The 15,189-nt window shown below is 40.6% G+C and overlaps 1 protein-coding gene across 12 annotated transcripts in view; it reads right to left on the bottom strand.

Moving 5' to 3' along the window:
• ASNS (asparagine synthetase (glutamine-hydrolyzing)) overlaps positions 1-15,189 on the bottom strand; it is a 152,293-nt gene that overhangs the window by 14,339 nt on the left and 122,765 nt on the right. For 8 of the 12 annotated variants that reach the window (XM_046021470.1, XM_046021457.1, XM_046021459.1 and 5 more), the window contains one exon: positions 289-1,963. The gene's annotated coding sequence lies outside the window, so the exon portion shown is untranslated. The remainder of the gene's footprint in view (positions 1-288; positions 1,964-15,189) is intronic. The other 4 variants (XM_046021458.1, XM_046021463.1, XM_046021466.1 and 1 more) reach the window with 4 other exon arrangements.

Below are 15,189 nucleotides of genomic sequence, written 5' to 3'. Positions count from 1 at the left end.
GGGCCGCAGCCCGGCCTCCCCTCCGTCTTTCAGTTGATCGCTCCCTCGGAAGACCTAGACCCTAGTCTTTCCTCCCAGCTAGCTCCCAGGTGCGCAACAATCAGCCCCGCCCCCTTTACCGGCTGGAGCCGCAGCGCGGGCTGCCGCCAGCATCCGCTTCTGCCCTCCGGTATGCAAGCGAGGCCGCAGCGTCACCTCCTCCTCTCTCTTTCCCTCCCCCTTCCCCTCCAGGGGCAGCCCCGAAGCAGGCTGGGAGGGCGCTGCGACGGGCGGTAGAGCCTGGCTTACCTGGGCTCAGTCGGCGAGAACAGCGGGGAGATGCCAGGTAGGGGCTGCAGATGGCGGGCGGGGCGGCGGGCTTCCTGTGACTTTATACGGGCCTCGCTCCTGTAATGCTTGCGGGAAGTTTCATCATGTCTGTGAGGACCAACCAGCGCACAGGGGCGTGGCCCACAATGCCAGACCTTGGCTGGGCGGAGGAGGAGCGGGGACCAAGGAGGAACTGCGTCCTTCCAGCTCCTTAAAGTGTTAGTGCACCTGCTGAAGGACAGCCTCAGAGGTCCAGCCAGGTGCCCCATGGACACCTAGGACCTGGACCTTACCTGCCGTCCTGACAATTAGGGGGTCTTCTGCACTTGGTTCGTTCTTTGGGAAATCATCACTAAATTGATTGCAGCAGATCTCCCTCATATCGCTAATTACAAAGTTTTCAAGCATCCAGGTATCCGCCGCTTTTCTAAAGTTCATGGTATGCCACCTTGCTTTTACAAAAGACCCACATTAGTACCTGTTTTTGCTATCTGAAAGAAATCCAAAGAGGAGTTTTTGCTTTGGGGGAAAAGGCGAGAAGCGAAAATAGCGTTCAGCATTTAGTTTGCAGCCAGCCGGAACAGAGGCACCGTGGATGGAACAGCAAGGAGGGCACCGCGGCATTCCTTCCCCAGAACTACACTCAGCGTCAAGGGGCCATAGCCTTGAACAACGGCTATGAGCATCCGTGCTTTATCTGTTTATTTTGTGCATTCATTAGCAGGATGTGTCCTTAGGTATCAGAAAGGCTTAAGAGAGGTTATTTTGGGGTCTGAGAAAACTCAAATTTTCCATGTAAATTTATGATAACTGCTTCTTCATTTTATGTCATTTCAGCCTATCAGATGTCTCATAGGAACGCTCCACTTTGAGATAACAGGGAAACCTGTACTTTAGTTTCTCCTTAACTACTAAGAGAGTATCTGATACATAGATGTGGATAAGGAAATATCTGTTCTATTAATAAATAAGGGGGCAGACGGGAAGAGCTGGAAGGACATCTTTTTATTAACTACTACGTAGATTTCACTGTCTTCTACCTCAGACCTAAGTTCTCCTTCCTCTGGACAGACAGCTCAGTGTATATGTATTTTGTGTTGGGTCATCATTAGACTTGTGATGTGGTTATATTCTCCTTCTACTGGATTGCCACCTTCCTGGTTGTGCTCACTTCACCTTTGAGTATCATCATCAGCTCAATGGATACCACTAGGTAGATTCTCAAACCTGTATTTGGTTCAATTTGATTCCTCCTCCTATTTTGTCATTGATAAATGTCACTTTCTGGAAAGGATGGAATTCCAGTCTGAATTTACCACTAACTTCTTCTATGACCATAGGCATTTCCTATAACCTCTCTGGGTTTCCATCTTTGACAGGAAGTTAGAGATTACCGGGGTTGTTCCAGCCCTGAAATTCTAAACACTAAAGTGATGAGCATTCTTTAGAGCTATAGCACCCAAGAAGGAAATTTTTTTCATTCCACACAACATCAATCTGTCTTTTTGAAACTCAAAATAACTTTGCAATCTGGATCTTTTTACATTACACCAGTTAGAAATATGCAAATTCACCCACCTGATACTTGGAGATCTAGGATGTGAAATTGGGTTTGCCGGGATCCACAAGACTTGCTCTTCTAATCATATTCTGCCTGTGGATGAGATTAACAAGAAGAGCTGGGTCATACCAGAGACACTGTGTCAAACCAGGGACACTGACAGAAGGGCAAGGAGCTGACATAGCCTCTCTTATTTTTGCTAAACATGAATGACTTATATTCAGGATTAAATACACTTTTTCCACAATTCATTCCCACTCCTATATTGGCTCATTACCTTTTCTCCTTTTTATTTTCTGCACTGAGAGTTTGAAAGGGAAAACTCTATTTTAAAGGCATCGTTGAACTGGTACCAGTATTGCCCTCAGATTTATTATGCAGTACAGGGAAAGACTTGTCCTCAGAAACTGTTTTTTTTTTTTGTTTTTTTTTTTTTTTTAGTGTAAGTTTTTATTTTAATTCCAGTTAGCTAACATACAGTGTTATTTCAGGTGTGTAATATAGTAATTCAACACTTCCCTACATCACCCTATGCTCATCATGACCAGTGTACTCCTTAATCCCTAACATCTACTTACTCCATCTCCCACCCACTTCCCCTCTGGTAACCATCAAATTATTCTTTGGCTCAGTGATGGGTATTAAGGAAGGCAAGTATTGCATGGAGCACTGGGTGTATAAATAAATAATGAATCTTGGAACACTACATCAAAAACTAATGATGGTGACTAACTAATATAAACTAATATGGTGACTAACATAACATAATAAAAATAATAATTTTTTAAAAAAGAATTTCTTTCTTGCTTTGTCTCTCCATCTCTCTCATTTTTTCCCTTGCTTTTAAAATTCCACATATAAGTGAAATCACATGGTATTTGTCTTTCTCTCTCACTTAGCATAATACTCTCTAACTCCATCCATGTCATTGCAAATGGCAAGATGTCATTCTTTTTCATGGCTGAATAGTATTCCATTGTACACATACCACATCTTCCTTATCCATTCATCAGTCTATGGACAGTTGGGCTGCTTCCATATCTTGGCTATTATGAATAATGCTTCTTTAGACATAGGAGTGTATGTATCCCTTTGAGTTCTTGTATTCTTTGGGTGAATACTCAGTAGCATGATTGCTAGATCATAGAGTAGTTCTATTTTTAACTTGTTGAGGAATGTCCATACCATTATCCACAGTAGCTGTACCAGTTTGCCAACTCACCAATAGTGTATGAGTGTTCCTTTTTCTCCATATCCTTGCCAACACCTGTTATTTCTTGTGTTGTTGATTTTAGCCATTCTGACAGGTGTGAAGTGGTATCTCATTGTGGTTTTGATTTGCATTTCTCTGATGATAAGTGATGATGAATACCTTTCCATGTCTTTTGGTCATCTGGATGTTCTCTTTGGAGAAACATCTGTTAATCTCTTCTGCCCATTTTTAATTAGATTATTTGGTTTTTGGGTGTTGAGTTGTATAAGTTCTTTACATATCTTGGGTACTAACCCCTTTAATGGATACATCATTTGCAGATATCTTCTCTCATTCCATAGGTTGCCCTTGGTTTATTGCTTCCTTCACTGTGCAGAAGCTTTTCATTTTTATGAAGTCCCAATAGTTTATTTTTGCTTTTGTTTCCCTTGCTTCAGGAGACCTATCTTGAAAGAAGTTGCTATGGCCTATGTCGAAGAAATTACTACTGGTGTTCTCTTCTAGGATTTTTATGATTTCACATCTCATATTTAGGTCTTTAATCCATTTTGATTTTATTTTTGTGTATGGTATAAGAAAGTGGTCCAGTTTCTTTCTTTTGCATGCTACTGTCCAGTTTTCCTAACACCTTTTGTTGAAAAGACTGTACTTTTCCCATTGGATATTTTGTTTTGTTGAAGATTAATTGACCATATAGTTTAAGTTTATTTCTGGATTTTCTGTTCTATTCTATTGATCGATGTGTCTATGTTTGTGCCAATACCATACTGTTTTGACTACTACAACCTTGAAATAAAACTTGAAGTCCAGAATTGTGATGCCTTAAGTTTGTCTTTTCTTTTTCAAGATTGGTTTTGCTCTTTGGGATATTTTAGGGTTCCATATAAATTTTAAGATTGAGGGGCACCTGGGTGTCTCAGTCAGCTAAGCGGCTGCCTTCAGCTGTGGTCATGATTCCAGGGTCCTGGGATCAAGCCCCGCATTGGGCTCCCTGCTCGGTGGGGAGCCTGCTTCTCCCTCTCCCTCTGCCTGCAGCTCTCCCTGCTTGTGCTCACTCTCTCTCTCCATCAAATAAATAAATAAAATCTTAAAAAACATTTTTAAGATTGTTTTCGTTCTGTGAAAAATGCTGTTGGTATTTTGATAGGGATTGCATTAAATGTGTAGATTGCTTTGGGTAGCATAGACATTTTAACAACATTTGTTCTTCCGAACCATGAGCATGGAATATCTTCCCATTTTTTTGTGTGTCATCTTTTCTTTCTTTCATCAATGTTTTATAGTTTTCTTAGTACAGGTATTTCACTTCTTTGGTTAGGTTTAGTCCTAGGTATCTTATTATTTTAGTCCTAGGTATCAATTATAAATGGGATGGCCTTGGAGACCAATTTCTAAGGCCTAAAATTTCTTTATAAAATATAAACCAAGTTGATACACAAAGCCAAAATATACTATTGGTTTCTAAATATTTTGAAGTACAAGATTCCTTTTAGAATCATAGAAAAGTTTCTCTTGACCTGACCCCACAAGATCACATGTTTTTAGTATTCCTTTGATAGAGAAAATGTAGCACCGTAATTAAAAACAAAACAAAAGAAAAACAAAAACCCAACAAGATATCAAGACTTCATACCACTTTTAAATAAATTTGTGTTTTATTAGACACATCAGCACCAAAATAAACTGATAAATCATAAAGTGTGTAAGACATACTGAGATCAGACTATAGTCAATGCTCGTAGAGTACAATGAGCATTCGATATCTCCCTACAATAACTCCCAGCTAGTTTACAGACTGCCTACAATATAATTTCACACAGAGCACGTACAGAACACTTAGTAGTTGACAGGCAAGAGCAAGATGGTAGATGATTAAGTTCTAAGGTTCTTTACTTCCCTAAAGTTTTTAGCAAATTGTGATTTTGCTTATCTAGCACTGATCTACCTAACAGGTCTGAAACCTGAAAACAACCTGGGAAAGGAAGTCTTCTATTTACATTTCACAAACATAAAACTAAGAATCCGAGAACTTGAAGGATTTAGCCAAACAGTCTGGATTAAATCACCAAGAACTGTATTTTTATATACAGAGCCAATTCCCTTTACCACCCTGTCTGTAATGGAAGACAGATAGTTGATATGTTATCTAGTGTTGTTGGCTGTTCTATCTTCTACTCATACATCCAGAGCCACTCCATCCTTTCCCACTTCACTTTGTGTCCTGGCTCCCTTACCCGCCTCTTCTCATGGAAGTGTTCAAAGGGAGATATAGAGGGCAGAAGGGAGAATTCTCAGGCTAGTTCTTCCCCTGACTTCTTTACTACAAAATTCCTCTCCTAAAGCCCATAGCTTCTGCCACTGGCCTCCATACCACCCTCTCCTCAGATTCCAGTAACTCTTACTTCCTCTTCCCCCTCAGGCCTATCTCTAGGGTACCAAACCACCTTGATTTACTTTTATCCTGCCCACACTTCTGTAATTACTATCAACTGGAGTGTGACATTTGCTTCCTATCAGAACCCTACCCAATACACTGATCTAGGATATAATGGAGGGTGCTGTGGATTTAACTAGAGAAGAAAAGGATTCATATCCTCTCAATTATTGGACACAAATGAGAACTAAATTATGTTGGCCTTTTTTCCCACATCTTACCCACACCTGTATTGAAACCTCACTCTCAAAGTAGCCTGGAAGCATTTAACATTTTTTGACCTAAGTCACTGAGGAATCAAATAAAACCCTCCTCTGTCAAGTAAAAAACTTTAGGCTAGCTCTCCATCCCAAAAGTTTAACTGACAACACAAGATTGCACTTGTTCAGTCATGAGAGCATTAATTAATTAATTAAATTCTTTTAAAGAACTACTAAATTCTGCCTACTTGTGATCTCTGTCTGTCAAATAAATAAATAACATCTTTTAAAAAAGGGGGGGGGCACCTGGGTGGCTCAGTGGGTTAAAGCCTCTGCCTTCCGCTCGGGTCAAGATCCCAGGGTTCTGGGATCGAGCCCCACATCGGGATCTCTGCTCGGTGGGGAGCCTGCTTCCTCCTCCCTCTCTCTGCCTACCTCTCTGCCTAGTTGTGATCTCTGTCTGTCATATAAATAAATAAATAAATAAAATCTTTTAAAAAATAAAAGAACTACTAAATTGATTTTTCTCAATGGGTTTGTTTTTGGTTATTTTGTAGATTGATCCATTTACTAGAATTAAAAAAATATGTAGTAATAAGACAACCACATAATGGTAGCTCTCCTTTGGTATTCATAGATTGAAAAAATGTACATAATAATAAAAAAGCTTCATCAATATTAAAACACAAGGTTGCATTATATTCAACCCAATATACCTTTGGTAAAGTGTTTGTTGAAGAGTTTGTCATGTCTATTGTCAACAGAAAATGCTATAAAACCATTCAGATTTGCCAACCCCTATACTAACTCCAAAGCTACCCAGGAGCCGATGACTCACACGTTAGGTAACACTGAATTAGAGTTTCAACTATTTTACAAGCCCCATCCCATCTCACCTTCCAAAACAGAAAATGCTTCTGGAGCAGGCCACATGGTTAGCACTTCCCTAAACAACAGAAGAATTATTAACAATAGAGCCACCTTTAGATCACAGTAACCAGAGCCGTTGAACTTTCCACTAGACATGACCTTGCCCACTCAGGGAGGAATTTAGGACGACACTACGGGTGAGCTCTCAAGGTACAGCATGGAGTCAGAGGGAGACAAAAATGTAGCTGGAGCCTCCGTTTGATCTCTTGCCCTGTCTTGTAAATGTTAGCCATGGGCCTTCTCAGCAGCCTATGATTCTATTTCTCTGCTGTTTGACCTATTTTTTTCTTTTATGATTTCTTTAAATCGTTTGTTGAAATGCAATTTGGAATAGGACCTCTGATCTTTACTTCTATATCCTCTACTTTTCCTCTAATTTCACAGAATTCCCCTGACACCTTCATTTAAATCTGCAGATTAAATAGTAATATGGAAAATTTTGAAAATTCCAATTTCCAGAAAAATTTGTCTATCATAATACTATTTGTCACTCTAGGATATGTTACTTAGCCTCAGGACCAGGAAAAAAAGGGAATATTAATATGGGTTTTGTGCATATGTGTTTTGTAGAACCACAGATTTCGTAAAACTGGGAATTATCTACTCTTTCAACAAAACATTTATATAGTCCCAATACAAGAAGACTGGTATATAAAAAGGAATAAGTAAACACTGGCAAAGCTGGAAAAAATGAGAGCCTCTCCTCTGAAAGAGTGAAAACTTCCTGAGAAGTCCCACTGATTTAGAATCAGAATAATAATTGACTTAAAGAATAGAGTGCACTGAACATAGAAAACACCACTCAGAGTTGACCTTGAACAGCAGATGACATGTGACCAGAGGCTGATACTTAAGGTAATAATATTAACAGTCATTTACTGAGTATCTCCTAGTTGCGATGCATTTCATATAACTTTCTACTCTGTACACTAACCATGGAGAATAATTATTCTTCTTTTGACAGGTGAAAAAGTGGCTCAAGAATATAAAGTAAGATACCCAACACCAAACAGTGTTGCCTCAAACCTGGCATGATGACTTGAGAACTTCCATGCCAGCCCCAGAAGTTGCTCAGCAAGCCAACCAGGTAGAGGGAGCCCTTCCAAGAAATGGCAGTAAGATATGAAAGGTCCCAGTGTGTCCCTAAGGCCAGCTAGAGAAAGTACAGTTGACCCTTGAGCAACACTGGTTTGAACAATGTAGACTCACTTACACACAGATTTTTTTTCTTTACAATATAATACTGTAAATATATTTTCTCTTCCTTACGGTTTCATTGACGTTTTCTTTTCTTGAGCTTACTTTATCTTAAGAATACAGTATATGACACATATAACATGCAAAATATGTGTTAATTGACGATCTTTGCTATTGGTAAGGTCAATAGTAGGCTATTAGTAGGTAAGTTTTGGTGGAGTTAAAAGTCATACCAAATTTTCCACTGTGTGGGACAGTCAATGATGCTCCTAAGGCCCATGTTGATTAATAGTCAACAATACACAGAATGAGTGGAAAAAGTCAATGAAGGGGAAAACATTCCATTTTAAGAGAGCAAGAGTAAATGGAGCAGTGCAGCCACAGGAAATGAGCAGAAAGTAAGCATTGAGAGGAAAAAGATGACTCCTACTTTTAGGACAGGAGGCAGAAATAATGGTGTTGTGGTATAGGTAAGCCTAAAGGAAAAGGAAAGAGAAGCAAAGAGAAAATAAACAAGACAAATTAAGTATATCCATGATGATACATAAGCACTAGGGAAAAGAAAAGAAATTGGGGGGATTACAATTCTTAGAAGAATTTGTACTTATAGGCCTCTGTTTCCTCTAAGAAACAGAAGGAAGGCATAGTGTCTGTGGTACTGAAATGGATGTGGTGACGGTGAACTTTGAAAAAACAGCCAAATATCAACAAAAGTTGTTGAGGGGAAAAAAAAGAAGGTTGGGCAAGATGGAGGTCCAGCACAGAAGGACACCATAAACATGAATGTGACTGGGGCAATAAGGGAGGGCATATTCTCCAACTACATGGGGCAATCCAAGATTTGGGGTCAAGGCATGGAGAGGAATGACTCTAGGCTCTGGGTTGGGCAGCGCATGTATAGAACACAGATAAGCGGGCATGGGCATGTGTACCCTATGTGCCTGGGTGGGGACAGCCCTTTCAGTAAACTCTGTTATTGTTCACAAATATTCAGTGCCCCTACCTGGGGAGCATTATACCATTTCTAGCCCACTGATAAGGTTTAGCCATGTGACTTGCTATTGCCAGTGAAATGTGATCAGAAGTAACAGAAACTTAAGAGCCATCATTATGGTTCATCACGTCCTTTTTCCCCTCTGCCAGGAGTCTGGCAGTGTTCCACAGGCAGGCAACTCTGCCAAACCCAGAAAAAACATGTGGAGAAGGACCACAGCCTACCCATGACCCACATGTAGTTTTCTGGTTAGAAGTGTCTGCAATTTGGAGGTCATTTGTGACTGCAGCATAACCCAGTCTAACCTGACAAGCAAAGCTTGAATGTTTTAACTTGGAAGGGAAAGTAATAAAGTCAGAAATTAGTTCATTTATAAAAGACTAACAGGGGCTAAATGATTAAAGATTTGATTGTATTCTAGGGAAGTCTGGGAGTAGAAGAAATAGATTAACTGGATATTTTTATGGAAAAGAAATGTATAATTTTAAAGTGTAAAATAAAATAGTGAATGCAAGATTGCCTGTCCCAGGTTCCTGAGCACAACAGTCATTAAGGAAACAAAGGTTCTCCCCAAACAGAATTCCCCTGTGCTTTACCAGGCTAGGTCCTGTCTAGTCAAGATGTTTATTTATTGGATTAGAAACCAGCAGCCCTGGAATAAAAGCCCCTCACCGCCCCCCCCTCCGCCCCACCAAACAGAGTCAAACAGCAAGTCCTGAAGCTAGACCAAAACATCCACCCTTCTCCCAACATCTCTCCTACTGCATTGCACCCCAGACCACTAAGGTCCTTGTTCTTAAACAGATAAAGGCGAATAGGGTTTTTAGCTGCCAAAAGTTGGACTTGTGGGTTGAAACCAGATTTACCCCTTTTCCTTCTTGTGGAATTTATGCATATTGAGGTCATTAGGACAGAAACTCATAGTTTAATTTTTTTGCCAAACTAACAATGTATACAGAGCACCTACTGTATTTGGGGACATGGAGCTTACACTCACAATACAGAGAAACAGGGAAAATCAACAAGATACCTCAGTCCAAAACATAGGTGAGGGTAAATAATTACTACGGAGAACAAGAGAGCAGAGAAGGAAGAACATCCTACTGCAGCCGTGTTGTTGCATTATATCACATCACTCTATAACCTCAGTCTTCTATTTGGTTTTCCAATTTAGTAAAATATTCTGAGCATGTCTCCAGGATGAAGCTGAACCAGAGTTCATGTTTATTAGTTGAAGTTCCCCTGAAGAGAGTCGTCCAGTATTCCCTGAGCCTTGTCAGATCTGCTCAACTCTCCCACCACATTCGGTCATTACCACTCTAAACAATGCCCACCAAAGGGAAAAGAGCTTGCTGGGTTCCAGCCATGAGCACAGTTTCATAGCAGCTGAAGACTCATTACACTCTTACTCCAATTTTGGCCACCACGGAAGGACCCAACCTAACACTACAAAGCAAGATCTTTAACACCATAGTGGAGACCAGTGGTTCCCAGGAGGATGCAGGTGCAAATGCCATTCGCTACTGCATATATAGCCCAGAATGCTGACAACAATAATTATTAGCTATCGAGGCTGTTCTTATGGCCTGGAAGCAAGACAACTGAGAAACACCTGATAAAAGCTACACTGAGACCATCCAGACCAATTGTAGCAGATCTAGAAATTACAGTTGTAGATGCTGTTCACTGAGGACATTTTGGGTCACCTTTTTAAAGTGACTTATTTTTATCTACTGCTAAGTATCCAGGCAAACACTGTGGCTTGGAAGTTGGACTCCAAGCGCAGCCCCCTACCCTCAGGAGTTGTGTCAGACTGAGCATATCTTAGCCATCAGGCCCCAGCACTGACAGAAAAATGCATCTTCCCAGGGCATCTTGTTGTAATCCACATTATCCATGGAAACAGAGATAAGGAAGGTTGAGAAGGGATAATCAGGGCAGGTAAATAATAGCCTCAAATCCAGGCTTACCTAGGAGGTCATCTCTGTCCATTTGTGTTTCTGAACATAGTATGCAAAGGACTTGGTGTAGTGGGTTGAATGGTAGCGCTCAAAATATCTGCCTAAATCCAAGAACCTTGGGAAAGGGTCTTTGCAGATGTAAATTAAGATCTCAACACAAGATCATCCTGGATCATCCAGGTGGGCCTTAAATTCAATGACAGGTGTTCTTAAAAAAGATAGGTGGGGAGAAACAGACGAGAATGCCATGGGAATACAAAAGCTGAGATGGCAGTTATACAGCTACAACCCAAGGAACACCCAAAGACACCAGAAGATGGAAGGGGCAAGGAAGGATTCTCACCTAGAGACCTGAAGGGGTTCGGTCTTGCCAACACCCTGATGTCAGATTTCTGGCCTCCAGAACCACAAGAGTAAGTTTCTGTTATTTTAAAGCATCCAATTTGAGGTAATATATCAGCCCTAGGAAATTAATACACTTGGCAACTCTCTTTAGCTTGACCCTACTCTTGATGTCTACCTCTAAGACAAGAAGCAGCCCAGGTAGCAACACCATTCTTAATCCTAAATTCCTCTGTAAGTATCTTGGCCTCTACTTCAGATGTGCTCCCTACCACATTCAAACTAAGGCATCTCCCTGCACCTCTGCTCACCCCACAACTACCCAAGTTTGGAGCAAAGTGCTGGATCATGAAAGAGACTGTCCATCCTCATGAACGACTCAACCAATTAGTCTCCAATCTTCCATTCTAACACATGCTCCAACTTGGCAAGACACCATTCACAACGGTCAATGCAATTACCCTCCCATCTAGTGCCCAGACACATGCAGACAAGGTGAATCAGCAGGTGCCCTTCTGATGCACCCCCTACAGACTCCGCGGTTATTCCACCGCTCACTCTCCATAGAAGTGGCATACAGCAAATTGCTCTTTTCTCCCTACACAATAGCCATTTCCCTAAAAATTACCACTTTCTCCCTCTAACTTTTCTCAGCTCGTCATTCCTTTTAACACACATCAGAGCCAAGCCCAACACCTGGCACATAGAAGACATGCAGTAAATACTTGCTGATTGAATGGGAGCCAGATAGCTTAGGAACATCCAGAAAGATATTCTAGAAACTAACTCGGGCATGAAGGAATGCTTTTAAGACTTTCCCACTGGCACTACTGCTGCAGCTGGCCTCCTAGCACCCTGGACAACTCTCTTTAGCTTGACCTTACTCTTGATGCCTGTCACCTACTGATGATGAAAGCCTGCTTTGGACTCTTCCCATTGGGCACACAGGTATATATTAAAGCTTGCTTCCAGAGAATCCTTCCTGTCAAATAAAGAGGAGTCTATGAGGTGAACAAGCAAAATTTAAGTATAGCCCCTACCTTCTGGCTAGCCTTCAACACCTTTTCTTCTTCCTCCATTTGGCCTCACTGGTTACAGACCTTAGTTTCAAATCTCAGAACACTTGGCTTTGAACTAATGTTTGAACCAGCTTCTCCACCTAATGTTGCTTTCACTAGCTCTCATGCTATTCTTTGGGAGAGACAATCAGAGTAATGTAACCATACAGATCAAATATAGAATCTCAGCAACATCGCCTTCAAGCTATGTGACCTTGAGCAAATCCCCCCTGATTCTTAGATCTTTCACCTGCCAAACAGAAAAACGGTATGAAATTTGTAGTTTGGTTGGGAGGTTTAAAAATGCTGAGAGGGTCAGAGAACTAGCAGAATAGCTGAAACACAATAAAAGTTCAAAACACGTCAGCTATTGTTATTATTGGACCTACCTCGATATTCGTATTGCATATTACAGAAAGCAAGTTTTGCAAAGGCTGGGCACCCTTGCCCACTATTCTATACCTGGAGAGATGAACAGGACACCTAAGCTATCCCCAGGTGTCTCTACGATTCTACCTCACTAGACCAGGGATGGCAATAACCAAAACCATAAGAGAAGTTTGAAAAAACTAGTTTGAAACATAGTTTGAAAAATAACTGGGGCACCTGGGTGGTACAGTCAGTTAAGTGCCTCTTGATTTGGGCTCAGGTCATGATCTCAGGGTCATGAGATCAAGCCCCATGTCAGGCTCCACACTTGGGTGGGGTGGGGACCCTGCTTGGGATTCTCTTTCTCCCTCTCCCCACTTGTGCATGAGTTCTCTGTCTGTCTGTCTGTCTGTCTCTCTCTCTCAAATAAATAAATCTTTAAAAAAAAAAGAAAAATGAACCTTCTTAGCTTTTCACTGTATCTATTAGAAATGTAACTTTCTAGTTTTTTATATCAGTAAATGTTGCTCAAATGTTTTGCAAAAATAACACGAGTTGTACAACATTGTGAATGTACTAAATGGCACTGAACTGTACACTTTAAAATGGTGAATTTATGTTTTGTGAATTTTACTTAAACAAAAATTTTTTAAAAATATGCAGAAACTGCTGTTGTCTTTAAAATCAGAATGTTGACTTGAGGATCATTTTTACAAACACAGATTCTGATTCTGTAGGTCAAGGTGAAGCATGGTTATCAACACCTTTTTAAAAACCCCCTTAGTAATCCAGAGGATCCAGGGTTAAGAACCACTGATTAATAACTTAAAATATCTTAAATTAGGCAAAGGAGATGAATAGAGTAGAAATTGCACTTTTTACAAAAAGACAGTTATCTGGTTAATGTGACTCTGGGGACATTCTTTTCTTTTTATAATTTCTATTACTGGGATTACAATAAAGTTTGAAGAATGCATTTACCCATCTAAACCACACTTCCCTATGGATCTTCATTCATTTTGCTTTTAGGAAGAACTATCTGCTTGAGATGTTAGAGCAACCAAAACGTAGGGGCAAGCTTGGGAGCCATGAGGGGAGGAAAAAGAATCCCCATGGTACCTCCTGGATTCTCTTCATCTAGTTCCATTCAAAGAGGTCCCAAAGCACAGCCCAGTATCCCATGGTGTCCTGACGGGGGAAGGGGGAGAGCATGGAATGTGAACTTTCTGAGTTTCTTCAGCTCATCAGAATGCTTTGAGATCTGGAAGAGAGAGGGGTACAGATGTACAGCAAGGGTGCTGCAGGCAGTTCTCAGCTTTCCTCAACCTTCCCTCCGACCTCCCCCAAGTCATTCCCTGCCCCCCTCCATGACTGCATGTCTGACCTGTGAACACAGACTGGACGTTAGAAAGCACCAGCTGCTACCAGGAAAATTCTACCTTGGACGAGAGGCTACAGGGGATTAGATAAGGAGAAGGGATGGTAAATGGAGAAAAATATTAAAGCTATATCTGTGAGCCAGCCAGTAAGAAAAAAGGGACTCTAAATTTAAAAACAAAAAAAAAAAAACATAAACAACTGACTGGCCTCTATTTCTCAGATTGGAGAAAGGAACCCCATCCTCGCTATTCAGTAGTTGCCCAACTTGCTATTATGTAGGAGAAGGTGTTCTTGTATTTATTTATATTTCTTTTCAGGATAAAATCACTACCTGGTATGACAGTCCTTTTCCACATTTTATTTCTCCCTCATCCTTTAATTGTAAACTCTGACTTTTCAGATCAACTCGAATACCACCTGGCAGACTTGCTCCTGCGTAAATACTTACCGAATTATAAAATAGTGAGTTGGGATGGAATAAATGAGAAGACTGGAATGTTCTCTTTTCACTGTAACAGATTTGATGAAGCTTTCCTTGTGGTGCACAGGAAAACTACATCACATTCTTACATTGTACATTCTTACGCTTCATGTAATAATAGAAGTGTCTCCTGCTTCTCTTAGTACTGACGTCCCAGCCTCATGAAGCTGAGTTGAGGCAGGAGTCTGGTACCAAGATGTGAGCTCCTAGTAGCCCCATTAAACCATGTTAACAATGCAAGGTTAGGAAACTAGAATATTGATGTCTACTCCCAGATATAGAAATAGTTCATGATGTGTCTCTTGGCAATTCACATAATCCTCTTGGACTTCCAGATTGTAAAGAAAAAAAAAATGGTTCTGAACTACATAAACTTTCTGGTCCCTTCTAGTCTTAGAGCTCTAATTGTTAAAACTAAATGGATGTGAGCTATTTAGGGCATTCTAGTGTAGGAAAAAGTAACACTTATTGATCTTAACTCCCAAGAACCCTCACATTTACATTGTAAATAGGATTTCTCCTCCATTTGAACACAACCGAGAATCAGAGATTAAGACAGGACTTCTTATGATCACACAGTTATCCAGGAACATATCCCAAATGGATAGGAACCTCAATTCCATTCTCTGCCACTCCACATGGCCTCTAATCTGGGAGACTGATCTCTACAAGAGGATAGTCATTTTTATTTCAGGACACAACAAGTCCAGGTTATACAACATTAAAAATATAGTATATTATTAAGTATAATCTTTTTTCC

Source organism: Meles meles, chromosome 10 (genome assembly GCF_922984935.1).
Source record: "Meles meles chromosome 10, mMelMel3.1 paternal haplotype, whole genome shotgun sequence".
NCBI classification, from domain to species: domain Eukaryota; kingdom Metazoa; phylum Chordata; class Mammalia; order Carnivora; family Mustelidae; genus Meles; species Meles meles.
The sequence above is the reverse complement of the archived record's forward strand: the minus strand, read 5'-3'. Positions and strand labels throughout refer to the sequence as shown.